Below are 12,705 nucleotides of genomic sequence, written 5' to 3'. Positions count from 1 at the left end.
CTTCCAATGTTGGATGTTTTTCAACAGTTCCAGACTCTTCCATAACGGTTGGCTTTTGACCTTGTCTTGTTCAAGACTGCTGCCCTCCAGAATTTTGCCCCCAGCCCTGATGCCAAAGAAGGGCAGTCTACTAAGATTTTGTTTTGCATCATTTAGATCTTAAGAGATTTTCATCTGTGCTTTTTCTTCTTTATCATAAATGCATATTTAATTACTGTTCATCACAATGTACCAGGTGTTATTAAACCAGAACCTACTAATACTGATAAAAATACCAAAAAGGTTAGCTTAATGTTTTCTGTTTTCAATCTTGTAAGAACATTATGCCCAAAGCAGCAGCAGCATAAGATTATTAGTATTAAGTATGTGGCCTTCCTTAAACACCTTCTTTCCATGGAAGATTTACATCTCTCTATACGGAAGTTGATGGAATATTGTTTCACATATCATATCTGTTTCCTGTGTATAAGTTCTGAGGCAGCATTCAAGTGGTAAGATATTTCAGCTTTTTTCATGCAACAGAAAACCATGATATCAGCAACACTAAGCCCTCTATCCAAGAGCATCAAAGCAAAGCAAATTCAGATATACAGTTTTCTTATTTGTACTATTCACCTAATCGTATATTGTTTGCTTTTCACATGAGCTCAACCCTCGCCATACCAGATTCCAGGCTGAATAGAAGTCAACATCTGTACAGTTATGTGTGTGAAAACGTCTTCAGAACAAAAAGTACATTGCATATGAAAATGTCTGGTTTAGTGTAATATCTCAGGTGATACTGGGCTTATTATTAACATTTCTTTTATGGGTTTGTAGTGGTAAAATAGGGGTCTCTTGTACTGATGGAAAAATGAAAGGCTCATAGAATTAAGACTCTTTACATAGACCACAATGGTGAACAAAGGAGTTCAGAGGAGGGAAATGTCCTGCTCTTTTCAATCCCAAATATCTGCCAGAACAGTTCAAGTGTTTTGTGATTTTTATGGAAAGCATATACAATACTGCCAGAACTCCTTAACATCACAGTTTCTACCGTAGTAAGACTTGATTAACTTTAAAAAACAAAGCAGATTTTAAAAACTAAACCAAACACGAACATATTCTTGTGATTGATAGACAGATGTTCTCATTCTTTTCTTTCTTTTTCTTCTTACAGCAGTCATTAAATATGGTAAATGTAAAAATAGCAATAGCAATAGCAATAGCAGTTAGACTTATATACCGCTTCATAGGGCTTTCAGCCCTCTCTAAGCGGTTTACAGAGTTAGCATATTGCCCCCAACAATCCGGGTCCTCATTTTACCCACCTCGGAAGGATGGAAGGCTGAGTCAACCTTGAAAAAAAAATCCATTTATCTTCAAAACAAATATTCTCCCAAAGTATCTGCTGTAGGATTGGTATAACATCCTGTATCTTGTTTTCTGAAGAAGTGTGTAGAGATCAGTGATTCTAATAAGTATTTTCAGTCATGTGAAAGAGGTTTGTTAGGTTCTGCTTTTATATTAGTATTACAAAAGAGTTCTCAGTCACTCCCAGGGGGGAAAAAAATCAGGACTACTTGTGGGGAAACCTAATTATTGTCTGTATGTGTGTGGTGGTGAAAAGAAAAGCAGGTTTTTGTTGAAGGTCTCATTGCTGAGTGTCAGAGAACCTCAAAGTAAATTCAGATATATTTCAGTGAGGTTTTGCTGTGCAATGTTAATCCATCTGCTAGAGACTATTTTTTCCGCTGAGATTTTGTTCTCTGAATGACTTGCCCCATGTTTGTATTGGGCTTTGCAGAATGCTATTCTAATTTCCCCTGCTGTCACATACATTACAAAATTTTAAAATGTACCGTAAATCCTTAATCTCAAACTATAGACTAAGATAATACTCCAAAGTTCATGAAGACATTTCTGTCTCAAAAAATGATGATGATGTTGGAGCAATGTAAAGCTATCTGTAACTCCACAAAGCCTAAACCCATACAGGCAAATAGCACAATTGATCGCCTTGAAGTGTTTAGAAGTCTACCCATCTATAGATAGCAATAGCAATAGCAATAGCAGTAGACTTATATACCGCTTCATAGGCCTTTCAGGCCTCTCTAAGCGGTTTACAGAGAGTCAGCATATTGCCCCCAACAACAATCTGGGTCCTCATTTTACCCACCTCGGAAGGATGGAAGGCTGAGTCAACCCTGAGCCGGTGAGATTTGAACCGCTGACCTGCTGATCTAGCAGTAGCCTGCAGTGCTGCTCTTAACCACTGCGCCACCTTGGCTCTATAGAATTCTTGCAAGACGGAGAAATGGAAATCTTCATTACGGATAATGCTTATTTCCACACATTTCAAAAGCATGTTCGTGAAGTTCAAGTGTGCACCTACTTTTTTTACCGCGTGATGTTTTTCACTTATCAGACATTGGAGTCATGTTAATACAAAACCTTGTCTTTGCGGTTCTTATGAATGAGAAGGAAAATATGATTTTCAATAAGCAAATAATAGAAAAATTGGGATTGAGAGGCCCTAACTACCTCTTTTTCATTTATTTGAAACTTTCAAGTTTCATTTTCAATAGCATCTAAAAAGTTTTGGTGCATTAAAGCTATGCAACCACATATGGTAGTTTGGTTGGTAATAATTCTTCATGGAAATTATCAATTTACACAAAAGCAAAACAAATAGTGATCTCTTCAATACATTTTGATTCCCTATAGCAGAGTTAGCTTGCTCTCATTTAGGTTTTAATGATTTCAGATGAAAGTGATTTGAAATATACACTTGAATTCTATTCCTTTCCCCAACAGCACTTATCAGATGTATCAGAGCCCATAGTAATTCCCCTGCTTTTCTGTAGTAATCTGCATTTCATTAGTATTTGGATATTTGAAAACATAAACACAATCTTTTTTTAAAAGGAAAATATAAGGAAAATCTTTGTGTAATTCTTCCAAATGTATCCTGTTTGTATGAAAAATGTCTAAGTTTTTTTGTACAATGACTTTACATTTATTTATGGTGCAGTATATTTACAGCAGTGATCAGCTATGGTGTTTGAATCATATTTGCTAAGCAGCAGAAAACGGTATATATTGTTTTATATTTTTTGTTCTTTCATCATTGGTCAACAGAAGTTTTGTTGCTGTTCCAATGCTTCTCTAATAATAAGATACCTTGCGTGCGATGACATGATGATGACCTGTATTGCAGTTTCAAACAATGTGTACAATAAACTTGGGATAAATCTAAGGGGGGGAATTTGAAATAATAAATGTGTGAACACGAGGATGAAGAAATTACTCCGGCACTTGATTTTGTTTGTGATTGAGGACATAAGATGAACTTCCTTGAGTTGGGCATTTCAGAATCACCTGATGCTACAAATAAATCAGGGTTCTCCAGTTGCAATGTTAAATTGACTCTCATAAAATATGTGATCCTGCAGAGTGGCAAGAAGGGGAACAAACAGGAATAATGGTAGGGAAGGGCCATAAACACATTTTCCTAATTTTCTAGGAAACACCTCTGTGCCTCTTAGGCAAGTTTAAAATCATGATCCAAACATTTTTCATGGCTAATTTACACAACAGAAGAGTAAAACCTGGATAATTGTTTTCCTGATGAAGAATTATTCTTGTTGTGCCATATCCATCATCAGATGTCGGTGATCATGTTTGCGATCATATTTTTATCAACAGCCACACGAAAAAATGCTGCTGAGTTTTGTCCAAAACAGTCCCTTATATTTTGAAGCCATGATGTCCTTCTTCTGCCTGGACCTTGCTTGTCTTCAATCTTTCCCTGGAGGATTAAGTGAAGTATGGCGTATTTTTCCAGGTCTCACATCACATCTCCAAAATATTCTAACTTTCAATTTTAATAGCTTTGACAGTTTCCCTTGGCTTTTCCAGGCAGCTTATCACCTCATTTCTGATTTTGTCAACCCAGCTTACTGTTTGGGAAATAACAGTTTTTATCATCAGTGTGGCAGTGGCAGAACATAATGGTATTTTTTAAATTTAATTTTCATCAGATGATTATTAGTATCACTCTCAATGCATGCATTGTGTCATATTAAGGCAATTCACTGGAAACATTCTAGGGGCAGTCTTGAAGGCTTTCGGTGGCCTTCCTCAGCATCATGCTTCAGATTATACCCCTTTGTAGTTTAAGTGAAGTAAACGTACAACTTCTTTCTTTAATACTCACATTGAGTATTGGCCACTGATGGCAAAGAAGAATTGTTCTGCTGTGTGATATATTCTGTGAGTGCATGACTGGTAGATCAAGAAACTAAAAGTAGCATTTATTAATTCTTTATTTGTCCATTTGGACCATGAAGAAACCACACAAGAAGAAAATTGATTCATTCAAGGTGCGCTAGCAGAGAAGGCTCCTGTGCATTCCATAGACAGCAAAAGTAACAAACAAGCAGGTACTGGTGTCAAACATATTACTGGAAGGCAAAATCACAAAATTCTGTCTTATTTAGGCCAAGTCATGTAATCAAACTCACTGGAAAAGGTAATTACGCTTAGAATGGTGAAGTGTAGAAAGTAATGTCTTCTTAAAATAAAATAAACCTCCAGTGGTTGTATACCCTAAAAGCTAACACCAGTCAAGTAAAATAAGTGAAAGAGGTCATATAAGATTGAAAAATGTGGAGAGAGCTAGTCCATAGAATTGGCGAGAATCAGGCATGGTTGTATCTTCTGTATCTTCTCTTTAAAATACTCAGACATAAGCAGGAATACCTTGAAGGCCCAAAATGCCTTTTACTTTGCCGTACTTAGAAAAATTAAAATTGCTGTTTTGCAATCAAGAAAGTATAAAGCTACTTTGTGAAATCAAATTGTATTGCAAAAATTCCCGTCAACAGCCATGGAAGAACAGCAGAGCAGTACACTGTAAATAATAATATGCATGTCAGTGTTCCAAATATCATGCAGAATTAAATCAGAGCTATCCTTAAAGTTCCAATTTAATAAGACAGACAGGTTGGCACATCTGTGGAAATCCCAATTCTAAAACTTCCTGGGATATCACCCAGTTGAAAGTTCATGATCTTATCCCCACACCCATAAATCCATCACATGGTCCAATCTTCTTCAGCCACGCTGGCATTTCCACTCATCTAGTTCCGGTCAGATGCAGAGGTGCAGAGACAAAAGATGACCTTGGGCGTCTAGAAAAAAATGACAACAACACATTCTACAATTCTACTCCTTTCTATTCACCCCTCCCAATTACTACACTAATGAAACAGCATAGTGAAATAATAGAGAGTGTGGCAGGCCAAAGATGCTAAAAGGACCATAACTACAGGCCTGACAACGCAACTCTGAAAAAGAATTTGCCCTTTCCCTCTTTGGATTCCCTGAATGTATAACTTTACCGCTGTACGTTATCAAAGCTTTATGTTGGTCCTGCTGGCAACATAAATGAACAAATAACCCACCCCCGGAGATTGTGCAAGTTTTATTCATTTCATAAAATTATCCTACATGCAACTCCTTCCAAAATTTGTTTTACTTGTTCATTCGCATTTAAATTAATAGCCGAGATGAGATTACATTAATTGAGAAAGGTATACATGCATTTGGCAAATCTATATGGGGAAAATGGTTTTGATGAAATGGCGGTATGTTAATTTAAGAATAAGAAATTATTTGTCTTTCTACAAATTTAAAGAATAACTCTTTCGGAGGGAAAAGCCGAAGACTGGAATGGGAGTGCACACCATGCTTTTTTACAGACTTCTTGGCTAGGCAAAAGATGAACAAGGTCAATACAACTGCTCTTTTTTTTTTTAACAAAGAAAAGATTCACCCAGATAATTGCTATAGGGAACTTTGTCCCAAGACCATTCATACTAATTAGGTAAAAGTAAAAATGCTGTAAAATTGAGCTGTGACTCTGTATCTGGCTATCTGCATCCATAGAGTTTTCTCTGATTTATAGAAGTGGATTGGCATACCTTTTGCCATTTTTAAAAAAGTTTCAGTTTAGTTAACAGAATTGTAAAATGTCTTTGGAAACAAATATAGGTAGTCCTTGACTTACAACAGTTCACTTAATGACCATTTGAGATTACAATTGTATTGAAAAAGAAAAGAAACTTATGAGCGTTTTTTACACTTATGACTATTCACACTTATGACCATCATGATCACGTGATCAGAATTCAAATGCTTGGCAACTGACTCATATCTACAAACGGTTGTCCCGGGGTCAGGTAGATCACCTTTGGCGACCTTCTGACAAGTGAAGTCAATGGGAAAGCCAAAATCACTTAACAACTCTGTTACTAGCTTAACAACTGCATTGATTCGCTTAACAGCTGCGGAAAAGTCATAAAATAGGGCAAAATTCATTTAACAAATGTCTCACTTAACAACAGAAATTTTGGGCTCAATTACAGACATAAGTCAAGGACTATGGTTGGATGCATATATACAAAAGGATATGCATATATGCAGCACATGTGTATATCCAGCACATTTAGTATACTAAATATACATCCCTGTACTAAAACTGAGATATCTTTTTGCTCCAGCATCAATTTCTAAATTGTCTTTAAACTAAGCGCACAAACTGCATTTTGTACATAATTAATCTATGCAATCACAAAAGTGCATTTGACACTTGCTAGACCAGTTTTCCAAGAAGTGGTGCAACCAGCATATTTAATAGAACTGATTTTTTTTTTAAAGGGCATTGCTCTAATACCTTTTTTCACAAGGTTTTTTTTATTTTAAAAAACTGTTAATTACCTTAAATTCCAAAAGGAGAGGAGGGGCAGAAAGCAAGCCAGCTTATTTGGACCATTCTAAGAACCTGTTCCTTTAGGAAAAAATAAAAGCTGGTTAAAAGGGGACATCTTACTCGGCTCATATGAACCAGACATCCTAATTACATAGAATTAAAATGTAAAAAACTATTTATTCTGCCTTAATCTCTCAATGTTAATTTCAAAACAGTGGTGCAATCTGACCAAGTGTTAATATTACTTTATGTAAATGCCTTTTACATCCTTTCAAGAAGTTAAAGACAATGTTTTTAATTCAATTCTACTGGATGTCATTGAAGAGAATTTTAAAACTGGCCCATTTCAAAAGATCTTAAATGAGTTAGTGTGACTACATGTATTTTCGTTTCCTCCTCATTGAACAATGCTAAATTGAAATCTACTCTGAGGTGGACTGACTTGGGCAGAGGTGCTGGATACAGAAATAAGATGTGTAAGTACATTTTATATACTATAGAAATCTAATGTGTAGTAAAAAAAAAAAAGTCAAAATGCAGAACACAAAAATCAGGAATTGGTTTTCCATGAAATAAAAATAAAACTAGTATCTGGTAGTGAATCTGATGAAATGAACTGCAGGTCATGAAAATTCATGCCTTTTAACAGAATTGGTTAGAAAAGGTGCTACCTATAAAAAGTGGTTTTCAGATTGCCGTAGGTTAACACAGCTTTCCTCCTCCAGTGCCTATAGTATTACACAACACACATTGAACGCATGACTGATGAATTACACCTTTTGCTTTGTACTCCAATTTAATCTTTGGAAATAATTTTCTCCCTGTTTTCACATATGGCGCTAAGTGATTGCCATTCTTAGGTTTTAGCAAATGGCCAATCTATTTCTTAGAATTGGTTATGTATTTAGGAAGTTACACACATTGTTTAATTTTACACCATATCACTTTGATTATCTGACTCAAATTAATTATACCTATTTCTTTAACATCAATTAAATTTCAGGTTTGTTTGTATATTTATTTGTTTGTTTCACAATGTTATATACCTAGCCTTAACCCAGAAAGAACTCTGGGCAATGAGTGGCATTGTTCTCAGCTTCCCCAAATCATAAAACTGGGAGATATAGATAAATATGTATATATGTGTGTAGGTATATAAATATGAATATAGGAAAACAAAACTATGAAATGAGTCTTTTTTAATATTCAGAACATGTATTTCAACTTTACAAGGTATTCTTTCATGAAATCTTTTGCAGGTGGCCCAGTCAGAAAGATCAGGAATTTCTTCCTGTCTAAATTATCAGCCAACCTTCTTCAACTGGCTTATTGCATTTACCTATTTAATGAACACAAAGGGAATATTTGCTGAAGTTCCAATGTCAGGAAGTGTAGAGTAGAAGTCAATTTGTAGGAATTGAAGAGATTGAACAGAAAGATTCACTTATTTGATAGCAATAGCAATAGCAGTTAGACTTATATACCGCTTCATAGGGCTTTCAGCTCTCTCTAAGCAGTTTACAGAGTCAGCATATTGCCCCCACAATCTGGGTCCTCATTTTACCCACCTCAGAAGGATGAGTCAACCCTGAGTCGGTGAGATTTGAACCGCCGAGCTGCAGAACTAGCAGTCAGCTGAAGTGGCTGCAGTACTGCACCTTAACCACTGCCGCAACCTCGGCTCTTTTAACTTGATCCAAGTTAAAATATACATGTTGTTTCTGATAGCTCTTAATCCATTTTTCTTTACTAGGTCCAAATGATAAGAATTCAAAAATTTGTTTAGAGATAAGAGATGGGAAGAAGAGATTTTTGGGAAAAGAGTATAAAACTGATTAATTTCATTATGTTTCGTGTGTGTGTGTTGTTGTTTCTAAATAACTTAACAGACTTTTGCTGATTAGGACTGAGTAATGAGGCTTCATAATTTGAAGTGATGAAGCTTCATAATCGCAAATGAGATATGGGAAGAAGAGATCTCTTGTTGAAATGTCGGTGAAGGTGTTAAGGTACTGAAATTGTACTTGATACAAGGGGAGCAGGGGTGAGTTCCTGCCAGTTCTAACCTCTTCTATAGAAGAGGTTCCACAAATCTACAGTGCCGTTTAGAACCAGTTCCAGCTCCCTCCCCCTGCCCATCCGCACATCAAGATGAAGAGCGAGAAGAGAAATTCTGGGAGTTGAAGTCCACAAGTCTTAAAGCTGTCAAATTTGAACATCCCTGGTTTTTTTTTTCTAAAGGGTTAGGGGTACAAGGGTCTTGTAACTTGACAGCTTTAAGATGTGCGTGCTTCAAATGCCAGAGTTTCTGAGCCAACATTTTGGTTGCTAAGCAAGAGCATTGTTAAGTGAGTTTCACCACATTTTACAAGTTGGCCACGCCTGCCCAGTCACATGACTGACAAGCCACTCCCACTTGGTCACATGGCCGGTAAGTCACTCCCACAAAGCAGGCCACACCTACAGAAGAGGTTCTAAAAAATTTTGAAACCCACCACTGAAGGGGGGGTCATTTATTTATATATCTTTTTTATTTTCTCTCCCCTTTTTAATTTTTAGGTTTTTCTTACTTTGTATTAGTTTTTTTTATTTTTTTATTTTCAAACTGTAATAAAAATTATTATAACAAAGAAACTTTTAATATTATAAAAATGAGAAACTAAGTATTAAAAGAAATTCTTTAGATCAGATAATATCCCTGATGTTTCCTATTCAGCCAAGTAACATAGTGGGAAGCATTGCATTAACCTACACTCCAGATTCTTAGTTACCTCAGATTCACATCACCCAGCTCGCAAACCAGTATTTCAAGCATAGCTACATTGTTAAGAAAACAATGTTCTTTACAGAAGTTTCACAGGGCCAATTTCAAGGGACTTGGCGGGACCTTTTAATGGATTCATGTCTTAAAGACTGTTTTATTTGGGCTCAAGTGACATGGTGTACAGCTGTACTTTCAATTTAAGACTTCATTACAAGGAAAGAAAGAATCTTTTCTTATCATGGTTTTGTTTTAATTAATTGTTTAATTAATTGTTTAATTCCACAAATATTTTAATGAGCTGAGGCCAGAAATGTCACCCTATATTCTTATCTTGGTTGGTCACAGAAAAGCTATGCAGATTCAGATGCAGATTCAGGCATGGTAATCAGATGCATATTCAAGTATAAAGCCTGTGGTGGTAAGTAGAGACTATCTTCATTTTTAAAATAACATCTTTACTTTTAATAATTCTTCAGTCATAATATCCTTTAATATCACCAGTGAGGTAGAACTGGCACAATATTTTGTTGGGAACATATTTCTAAATTAGAACACAGGTTGAACTTCTGACCATTAACTCTGGAGTTTACATATGATTCATCTTGTGCTTTCCCACAAGGCTTTTATCATACAATTGCCTTGCCTGACTCACAAAAAAAATAACAGGAATTCAAAAGATACTATCTTTTGTTGTAACCTCCCATATCTTTCCACTCTGAGTCTGTTGTGCTAGAACAGGGTTGTCATACTCTGCGGCCTACGGGGCGCTTACATCTGGCCTGCTGGGCCACCTGGAAATAGCAAGGGACTGGCCCATGGTGCTTTTGGCAACAAAACAGGCCGTGGGGGGCCTTGCATGTCCCCCATGCCCCATTTTGGCCAGCAGAGTGATGCAGGAGGCATCCATCCTGCGTCCCCTCCTCCCCCCGAAGCCAGCCCACAGAGGAGAACTACAAAGCCCTCAAAGAAATCCAATTTGACATCCCTGTGCTAGAAGCACCCAATAAGCCTGTAAATCCCAGCGATGCCTTCATGACAGACCTGCCTAAAGAAACATATGTTACCTAAATTGAGCAGCAGATAAAATTGTTAGATAATCTCAATTCTGGAAAAGGAGGCATATATTGGACTTCATGTAAACACTCTATGTAAAGACATTTCTAAAGACATCTTTTGGGAGTAACCAAATAATTTCCCCCTACATATTTGGCATAAAACTATTCTGGCTGTGTCAGTGAAATGTAAATGTTTAAATGTAAATTGTAAAAAGATTTGTTGGAGACATCGTGGGAGGATTAAAGCTAGTGAAACTCAGGACTCAATAAACATGCCAGTTTATTGTTAAGTCTGCTGGCAAGCCATAATAATGAAGGCGAGCTGAAGCAATAAAGTTTGACTAGTCCAGTCACCATTCTCAGAATGATAAATTATTGCTCCTTGCCACAATATGTTAGTTCAGTCACTGCCCAGGCCTAACAAGCAATGTTAGGAAAACACTGTAATTTATTGGAATTCTCTCTCCTGATGTATGAAGCCTGACATGCAATAAACATTTAGATTTAGAACTTTCTTCTCACCAGGAACCTGTACTTGGATTATGAAAATTAATGTTAAGTAGTTAAGGCACCAGACCAAAAATCAGGAGGGTGTGAGTTCTAATTGTGCCTTTATCATGAAAGCCAGCTGGATGACTTTGGGTCAGTCACTCTCTCTCAACCCAAACCACCTCACAGGATTATTGTTGTGCAGAGAATAGGAGGGGAAAAGAATATTAAGTATATTTGCTGCCTTGAATGATTTATAAAAATAGTAAAGGTAGGTTAAAATTAATTAAATTCTTCCTGTCTTCAGCAGGGGGTTGGATTACAAACCTCCAAGGTCTCTTCCAAACTATGATTCTAAGTAAATAAAATTATTTTGTAATCACATATATGTAGGCATACCTTTCTCATGTATCTTATTAACTTATTTAACAAGAACTTTCCCCCCATTGTTTGCACTTGGATGAAAAACATCATTTTCTACCTTTTTCTCTATATTGACAATTAGGTGATAGCACAGTGCTCACTGTATTATGAGATAGTGACATTTATCAAAATGTCTAGTTGAAAATCATGTTTATTCATACATCTTGTCTGTTGTCTTTATATGCCAGTTTTCTATTAAGAATGCTAAACAGCAGCAAGAGCCATAGTTAAAAGAAACACTCATCCACAGAAATAAATTGGCATAATCACAAAACCATCTAAAGTGCCAGGTCTGCCTGCAATAAGACCTTGCCCATACACAGGTTGTCCTCAGTTTACAACAGTTCCTTTTGTACATAAGTGTTCAAAGTTATGATGTCACTGGGAAAAGTATGCTAATTGATATCCTAGATTTGCATTGCTACTTCATGCAGGTAAGACTGGTGACACTGCTGATATCCCACTGTAGGATCTGGAGATTTATAAGGGCCTGAGTCACTACACCAGCTTGCTTTCAGAAGTTGTGGGAGCTTCAACACTGGAAGCTTTCAAGAAATGGGACTGCCATTTGTCAGAAATGGTGTAGGATCTCCTGCTTGTGTGTGTGTGGGGGGGCGCTAGATAACCTACTACAAGGTCCCTTCCAACTCTGTTAATCTGTTAGACTCTGTAAGACTTAGAACAAGATTACACTGAATTCAAAAGAAAATAAGATATGTAGCTCAGAGTTGAACTGTTAGTCCTTGCTGTTGTCTGAGCTTCGTTGTTTGCTTGCAGATGTTTTATTACCTGACTAGGTAACACCATCAGCGATTAGTGTGGGGTATGCTCACATTCAGTAAATCATACCTCTCCGAAACAAAAAAAGAGTGCATAAACAAAACTTAAGAAGAAAAAATAGTTTAAATCAAAGTGGAAAAACGGATGAGCTTTCCTCCTTTGAAAATAGACTAACCAAGAAAGCGCAGGGGACTCTAGCCTCGTGCCGAAAGCCAGGCACAGAATGCCTACAAGGGCTCGTGTGTGCCGTGGTCCGCTCCACGGTCCGTCGACCTCGTAGTTCCAGGACAACAGGTCTGTGACGCGCGAGGAGACACCACGCAAAAGGAGTGGGAAGGAGTGGCGCGGCGCGGCGTATCCGTCTGGAGCAGGTGCGATCCCACTTTCGCCAGGGGGCAATTTTCAAGCTCCGCAGGTTAGGCGAGGCGTGGCGAGGAGAA

The 12,705-nt window shown here is 37.1% G+C and overlaps 1 long non-coding RNA gene across 1 annotated transcript; it reads right to left on the bottom strand.

Annotated features, from left to right (window-relative positions):
- Positions 1-4,525: 4,525 nt before the first annotated feature.
- Positions 4,526-12,615, bottom strand: LOC148048046 (uncharacterized). The gene is made up of 3 exons (XR_015695779.1): positions 12,441-12,615; positions 6,763-6,832; positions 4,526-4,894 (listed from the first exon to the last, which is right to left on the bottom strand). It is a non-coding gene; the product is annotated as an uncharacterized LOC148048046 (long non-coding RNA).
- Between the last annotated feature and the right edge of the window lie 90 nt (positions 12,616-12,705).

The sequence above is a fragment of the Thamnophis sirtalis genome, unplaced genomic scaffold, assembly GCF_051295495.1.
Source record: "Thamnophis sirtalis isolate CommonGarterSnake01/CBP01778 unplaced genomic scaffold, rThaSir2_p1.2 scaffold_3, whole genome shotgun sequence".
Classification (NCBI taxonomy): Eukaryota; Metazoa; Chordata; class Lepidosauria; order Squamata; family Natricidae; genus Thamnophis; species Thamnophis sirtalis.
The sequence above is the reverse complement of the archived record's forward strand: the minus strand, read 5'-3'. Positions and strand labels throughout refer to the sequence as shown.